This window comes from Callorhinchus milii, unplaced genomic scaffold (assembly GCF_018977255.1).
Source record: "Callorhinchus milii isolate IMCB2004 unplaced genomic scaffold, IMCB_Cmil_1.0 Scaffold11, whole genome shotgun sequence".
Taxonomy (NCBI): Eukaryota; Metazoa; Chordata; class Chondrichthyes; order Chimaeriformes; family Callorhinchidae; genus Callorhinchus; species Callorhinchus milii.
The window spans coordinates 14,296,339-14,303,567 of record NW_024704752.1 but is presented as its reverse complement, the minus strand read 5'-3'; the positions used below and the strand labels follow the sequence as shown (position 1 = coordinate 14,303,567).

The 7,229-nt window shown below is 38.9% G+C and overlaps 1 protein-coding gene across 1 annotated transcript in view; it reads right to left on the bottom strand.

Annotated features, from left to right (window-relative positions):
• The window catches only part of ppp2r3a (protein phosphatase 2, regulatory subunit B'', alpha), a 95,528-nt gene extending 91,327 nt beyond the window's left edge, over positions 1-4,201 (bottom strand). The window contains exon 1 of the mRNA XM_007887364.2: positions 3,938-4,201. The gene's annotated coding sequence lies outside the window, so the exon portion shown is untranslated. The remainder of the gene's footprint in view (positions 1-3,937) is intronic.
• Between the last annotated feature and the right edge of the window lie 3,028 nt (positions 4,202-7,229).

The window sequence follows — 7,229 nt, the reverse complement described above, 5'->3', positions numbered from 1 at the left end:
ACTTCACTTAAGTGTCTTGTTTGGATATATGACTATGCCATTATCCTGCAATTTTCCAGAAAAGAACAATTCTGATCCACAATTGGATCAGCACAGCCACACTCAGCTGTTCAAGTATAAACTCAATGCTTTTCTGCTACCACTACACTGCAATGCTGCGTCGGACTGAATTACACCTTCAATGTCTTTGTAAATGCAATCCTGCAAAAATGTGAATGTTTGCTATGCTGGTTCTTATTACACTGTAAAACAAATTCAAATACCTACCGATTAATTAAAATTTAATCTTGTAGAATCTCAGTCAACATTTAACTCAACATAGCTCTCTGTACCTTTGCTCCACACTGCTCATATAACCAAGAACTTTTGCACCTCTCTTCTAATTGGTATTCCTTAACATTAGTTAACTAGAGCTTCTAACTAACATAGCAAAAATTTTGCCCTTAAGCTATCAAGTTTTTAGTGTAGTAGCTGGTCGTTGTACGTAGTAAGCTATTTCCTGTTGCTGTCTGATTATTTAACTGTTTAAAGTATGTAAACTATTAAAACTGATCCTTGTTTCAGACTTTAATCAATCCTGTCACAGTGCATTTGAAATTAGCTCAGTCATGACACATTTTAAGTTGCAGTGACCCATACTCCTAAGATCTTTGATTAGCTCAACACACACTGGAGACCCAACCAGGGACCTTCCAGGGCAATATGAATCAATTCCACACTGATCAATAACTTTTACTGAGATAACAGGGTACCTATATCCCTTGTGATTCTTAATGATCAGAAAAGGGCTACCAAACCTGAATGATAACTATGAGGGGCGAAAGGTCACCAGTGCAATAAACTGCTGGTTGTCTTTAACTGAGTGATGGTGATGAGTTAAACACAGAAATTAACCACGGATATTTAAACCAGACCATCACTACTTTGATTTATTGTTTGTCAGATGGCAGAAAAGGCTGGGAAATTGCAAGTAATTCCGGCGACAGAGGAGACGTTTGATACCATTAATCTTTTATCAACAATAGTAATTAAGTTGCACTGAAAAAAAATCAAAGCTTTGAATGTCTGTTGTTAGCTGGGAAACCTACTCACTGGAGAAACTCGCAGTTCTCAGTGTCGGCATAGTTTTTCAGCAAAAAGCTATAATGGTAACGGCTTCATTTTAAGAAATTCAGGTGAACTTGCAGATTAAGAGCAAGAGCACAGCCATGGTTTAATCCAAGTTTTATTTGAATCAAGAGGTTCAATTCTCAGCCTGCAATGAGTTAACTGAACTTAGTTGGAGCAGCTTCAGTACACTTGAGTAGGGAGGGGGAATAATGACCTGGGGTTTTAGCTCGTTATCACTATTCAGTCATTTACAGTGATCTATCCTGCTTGCATCCAATGTTCAGGCTCACACATGTGAAGAATGGTCTCTGGTTTCAATGCTTTCAGGGAAGGTGCAGTGAAGATGAAAAGGGAAAAGCTGGAATTAAGGCTCATGGTGGCAGATCATATAGATAAGTAAGTATACTGTATATAGGGTAGCCATTTCTCACAAAACGGCTCTCCAGAAAATAGCAATACAGGACACACCACAAAGACATATCTGATACAATATATTTACATTACCTCACCACAGTTGCAATACAGCCCAGTATTTTTGTAAGACTGCATCCTAAGCACCAATCAGAACATCATGATGCAGGTAAAGTCTTGTCAAAACTTGATCGCCTGCCTAAAGGGCGTGCAGTTTTATAAGTCTTTAAAAACATTTCTCTTCAAATTAGTCTCACAAAGTATTTGAATTAAACAAGAACGGACAGGCACTAGTCAAAGACGGAGGACATTCGGAGAAAAGTCGTACAGAAAGCATCTGACACCATCGAATCTGCACTAAGTCACTACTGTAACATGAAGAGGACAGAATAGTCTTAAAGTTATAAATCATAACAAGAAGATGTTCGTTGGAGCCATTTCACTTAACCACAATATGTAATTAATTCCTCATAGACATTTCCTTGGAGAGATTCAGCAGAATGTAATTACAAGTCTTTGGAGTTGGAATGGCTCCTCTTACAGAAGGCAACTTGCCTCAACAACAACAACAAATTACATTTGTACAGCGCCTTTCATGTCGGAGGACGTCCCAAGACAATGAAAGTCTCCTTAACACTACTGCCCAGACCAACATACAGAATACAGACATCGGAAAGATGTAGCACTGATGGAATACAACACATACAGCAACACAGTTCCTACTCCGCCTCAACATTGTCATAACTTAATCACAATGTGAGTTCACATTGTAGAGCTAAGAGTTTAGGTTCTGAACACGAGATTTATAGATTAGGTATGGACTATGACACAGATGAAAGTCATTGACACGCATGCAAGATAAATACCTGAGCACCGATTTACCCTGAAAACTATCCTTTCATAACGAAATAGCATTTTATATGTCAATTTCCCTTATCTATCACAAATTGTTTTCTGGATAAAAATCTGCAGGTCGAGAGAATATAATACCATTCTGTGTACATCATTCTGGGCTCAGCCAAGACACTGGAATGTTCTTCGAAATGGAAATCTTAAACAAAAAAGGTAAAAGTTGCACATAGTTATTAAAGGTTACTGTCATCATGGAAAAATGTTTGGCAATCCTTCTTTGTTGCTGTTTAAAAGAGGGCCATGAGAACTGCATGTCAGCTTCATGGCAACAATTTCACTGTGTCAACGACCTCCTGATCTGTTCTGACATAATTTACCGTGATGTCTATAAGCAACACGAAGACGCTTGACAAACTTATTTTTGTGAAGGCAACACCCCTTTAAATATTAGACGCCAGGGAGTGAAGTAAAAGCAAAACCTAAACAAGGGAAATGGACAATATTCCCGAACTGCTCTGGCTTCACCTCTGGCTTTATTATATTTCCTGAACCTTTCCGTTAGGTTACAGTCCTGCAATCAGATATTCATTGCTCTATTACATCCGCTTCATCCACTACAACAACAACAAACAAATTACATTTGTATAGCACCTTTCACATCAGGAGGACGTCCGAAGACTACTGCATACTTGCACATCATATTGTAAGCTATTGCAGGATATAAATGAAGCAGGATTTTGGTGATCTGCATTTAGCTCACTAGAGGGAGAAACTCTTCTCTCACCACAACAGAACTCTAGTGCATCATTATACCAGCAACAGTTATACATAGAACTGAACACAGCATCTGGATATTCATGTGTTGTCACTGAACTATAATGTGTCAATTGATCACTGACACTGCCCATGGTGCAGTACCACAAACAGATTGTGTACTGATTTTCATGTGTGGTCAATACTTACCCCTTTTTGGAGGTGGTAGCTCACATTCATAATGCCCACATTACACAAACAGCTGAAATACTCATGTATATACATATATATATCTGTGCACACATACAGAAATGCCTAAGCAAACAAATCCTTCAGTTCATTTAATAAAGCATCTATACAACTCTTCATACAGCCCAGTGTCAAACTGATGTCAACAACAGCATGATAACAGCACCGTGATGAAAAAGCACAGACAAGATTCAACACAGTGCACCAATTAGCATAAGTAATGACAAAATCTATCATTAAACAGAGGGCTGGTTAATTGCATCTTTAGAATTCAGGAAAACGCATACATTTTCATGTCCCAACTGTTACTGACTGTTGAAGTTACACATCTTCTAACTTCATATTCTCTTCCGCTATCAACAAGATGGGCCCAATGCAATGACTGAAATGTCATGCCACTGTGAGCTCTCTTTCTCTTTAACACAGACTTCACAAAGGATTTCTTCATGGGCACATAAGTACAAGGACTGCTAACTGCAGTGCATTTAGTAAAACAGTGACCAGCCTGAAGTAAGTATCAAGAAGACAGCTCATATTACATAAATAAGCATAGTACACATACCCTTCAACTTTCAGTCATATTCTTCCTGCTCTGCAGATGAAGGAACTACAGTTTGTGAAAAGAAGAAAGAGAGAGTGAGAGAGAGAGAGAGAGAGAGACTGTCCCAGCTGTTGTCTCAGGACTTTGACTTTCTTTTTGGGTGAGGTGCCTGTTAAAAGGGAGAAACACACGTTCACTGACAACGTTTGCGGACTGACTACACAACACTGCTGAAACTAACTAAGTCATTCCCTTCCAAGTGAGAGTCATAGACAAGCCGGCTGATGCAGTGGAGGAGAGCTCTGAGAAGAACTCTGGATCCTGAAAGGAAGGAGGACCTTTGGGGGAGTTACTGACAACCAATCAGACTATGGAAACTTTGGAGTGACACTGGGATTAGCTCATGACTTGGCTGCCCATGGAGTTATACACACTAGGATTCAGAAACCAGTTTAGGCTGATCTATTATAAACCTACTCTAAAAATGGCTTTCAACAGATCCAAACAAATCGATGAAAATGTTTCGGTGTGTACTCTGTTAACTCTATGAGTGCAATGCCAGAAATTTGGAAAATGATATTTATCTAATTTTCACAAAGAATATCCCGCTATTGTACTTAAAAAAAACTCCTCTATATAAAGATGCACAGTAATCGTTTGGGTGATGATTATATAGGGTGGTCAACACGTCGTGATCCCATTACAATGTCTGATAATTCTTAAAGAAATGATATTGTGAGATTATTTTAGATAATAGCGTAGTCATCACGACTTTTTGGTCACTCTGTGCTTATCAGCAATCAGATAGCAACAAAGATGACCAACATTCCATAGCTATTTTCTCCCTTCATTGTTGGTAATGCCTCCAGAATGTATTGCTTATAAAACTGGATATGAAAATTGGAATTTACATGACCGCCAGCTATACAGAGACTGATTGGTGTAGGATCATGTGCTTAGATTGCCATCCCAATCTTTGACTCGTGCACAGCAGGAAACTGTAGGCAACATGTTATAGTAATGCTAACAGAGGTGAGGGAGCTGTCCTGCTCTTTGGGGTCCATTTAGTGAATGCACTGGTAACAAGATTAACTATCTGGGTCAGGAGTAGACCATCGGCCCACATAGCCTCCTGTCCATCAACGTGAGCTAAACGCCCAGTCTGGCCTATTTTGTAAATTGTACCAATTTCTCCCTGTGGGATTATAAATAAATGTAATGCAAATTTCAATCGCTGGAATAATCCTTCCATTTGTTATATAATCAGGTCGTCAAAAATCTCAAAGCGCCTTCACAGGATTTACTGTGAAGTGTAGTTAATGATTGCTTATTCGTAAGCTTTGCAATCTCATCCAAAAGCCATCACCACTAACACTGCAATGATCCCTCAGCATTGCAATTGGGGGATGTCAGGCTAGACTGGGAGCTCAAAATCCTGACTTGGGGCTTTGCATTTTGAAGAATTGCAGATAAATTTTAATGTAAAATTAAATTTTGCGTTCAAAATTGCATCTGATTTATGAAATGCCACGGTGCTAAGGGTATATTTTATTCCATGGCAGGATAAAGACTTATATGTCCAAGATTAAACATCTTCATTGTCCGTTATCTCCCTTTATTAATGTAGGAGCAGATGAAGAATTGGTCACACACGGAATTTATAATTAACTCTATTCCCTGCTCATCTCATGCAGCTTTTTAGAAAAAAAAGTCTTGAAGTAACTCCAAATGGGGACATGGGTCCTGATACTAACTTTTAATTTGTTTTATTTTGAAAATTACCTCTCTACATTCCTTCCAGGTGGCTTTGAAGGCTCCATTTAGACATGAGCCGGGTTGCACTGCATAAAGATAGAAAAATCCTGCAAGATATATTAACATGGATTTCTCTGGCTTCCCAGAGTAGTGCACAAATAATATTGCTGTTAATGGGCAACTAAGATTTTTCACCATTTTTATGCACTGTTAAATATCATCGCACTAACACACTGTGCGTCCCAATTCTGCTTAGAGGTAAGGCAGCATAAACTGGTATGACTGAAGCTAGGATGATTAAATATTTCTTTAATAAAGTTGAAATCTCTTGACTAAACCAGCTAATGGAAAAAAGCCAGTCCATAAACGCCAGAAGAATCTGCCATGATCCGTTTGTTATGATTTTCTAACTTGTCATGTCACTCCAGATTGTTATTTTAGACTTATTTTCTCTTTTCGATGGAGATGTCCAAATCTCAGAAACTGCAGTCACTTCTCTCTCCCTCTCTCTGTCGACAGAGAACAGCAACTTTTTTTTTGTAAATCTCCATTCACTCGGCCAACTCCGGTCATTGTTAGCAGTGGAGAGTGGTGGAAATAAGCCAGGAACATGATGTCAGGCATGGCTAATGTCACTTTGCTCGCATCTGCGTTGCCAAGCGATTAGCTACAACATGCGGGATAGAGATTCACTCAGCTCTCAGACACCACTCGCATTCCTGCAACTCGTGGGCTTAAGAGCAACACAAGCCTCAATCACCTCTGCAGCGGTGAGTTTCAGCACCAGAGGAGGGAGAGAGTTTAAAGATTAAAGAGGGGTGTGGTATGTGGGGTTCAGCTGCATTCATAGTAGCTGAAATAGTAACTTAACTCAATGTCGTATAGTAGCTGAAATCAATATCTATTACTGTCGGCATCAAATTGACAAGGTGAATGGTGCTTCAGTTTGCATTTGCACACACGTTTGACACTTTTTTTTCCAAAAAAAATAGTTCTTTGTCCAGTTATTGGAATGAGCACAAACGTGAGTTGAACTTTAATTTGCTGCTGATGTTAATACGCACATTCCCTCCCGACGAGTAAGATTATACTTGACTAAACCATGCATAATTTAGGCAAAATGTTTTATGCTGTAATAAATAAAACACCAAAGTCGAGACCCTGAAATGAACCTTGCAAAAACGCATTCGAAAATTGTACAGCAAGTCAAGTTAGCCATAACCTTAAATATGTCGAGCCAGCTATTTTTTCTCTTCTTTAAAATTGTTATTCAATATGGTTCTTTTAATGAAAATTGAATTGAGCTCCAAACTTGCACAGACCATCAGGGATGAAAAGAACTGCAAACCGTACAGGTAATATCGTATGACTTTCTGCAACACTTACTATGCAGCTAGGATATACTAATACAGCACCTTTTTTTTGTTTGTCCACATAACATCTGCAAGGATGTGGTTGCTTTTACAGGCTAAATGCCTTCCTGCCTTGCTAAAGTTGCCAAGAGTGCCCAAAGCAATGCTCTTGGTTCAGTAGGCATCCAAAATCATTCTGGCAAACA